Source organism: Etheostoma spectabile, chromosome 3, assembly GCF_008692095.1.
Source record: "Etheostoma spectabile isolate EspeVRDwgs_2016 chromosome 3, UIUC_Espe_1.0, whole genome shotgun sequence".
NCBI classification, from domain to species: Eukaryota; Metazoa; Chordata; class Actinopteri; order Perciformes; family Percidae; genus Etheostoma; species Etheostoma spectabile.
This window is the reverse complement of record NC_045735.1, coordinates 30,253,130-30,253,673: the sequence shown is the minus strand read 5'-3', so window position 1 is coordinate 30,253,673 and position 544 is coordinate 30,253,130. Positions and strand designations below refer to the sequence as shown.

Below are 544 nucleotides of genomic sequence, written 5' to 3'. Positions count from 1 at the left end.
AATTGGTGACAGTAGGGCAATACGATGCATCACTGCCGGTGGGCCAGAAGTTTCAAATCAACAGGAACCTCACCTGGGTGGATGGTGGCACACAGGTAAGCAGCCCAAAAGCAATAGTTTAACATTAAAATGTTGATCATAATCAAAGGTACTAGCAGAATTTGGAGAGCAGGGCCACATCTTAACCTTTCCGGCATTGCACCGCTCGCAAAAGCGTACAGCTAGTACTACTAATCTTAAAAACAGACTTCATGGTCTCCTTCGGAATATGATCTATTCGGCAGAAACCAGATTGTAAAGGTATTTCAGCTAGCCCACACCAAGCACTCCCAGCAACAAGCAGAAAACTTGTACAGCACCTCCGTCCCCGAGATCACGCTTTCCTTAATCCAAATGCCGTCCAGTATGGGCATAAGTGCAGCAAGCTATAAGTCAAAAAAACTGACTCACCCACTAGACATTCATCTGCACACCAATGCAGCTACTTCTGTCGTTCAGTCTTGTCATCATAACTGTTTCTATGCCCATTCAGTTATGCCAGGCA

General features: G+C 45.4%; 1 pseudogene; it reads left to right on the top strand.

Annotated features, from left to right (window-relative positions):
• LOC116687044 (vomeronasal type-2 receptor 1-like) overlaps positions 1 to 544 on the top strand; it is a 75,576-nt pseudogene that overhangs the window by 9,399 nt on the left and 65,633 nt on the right.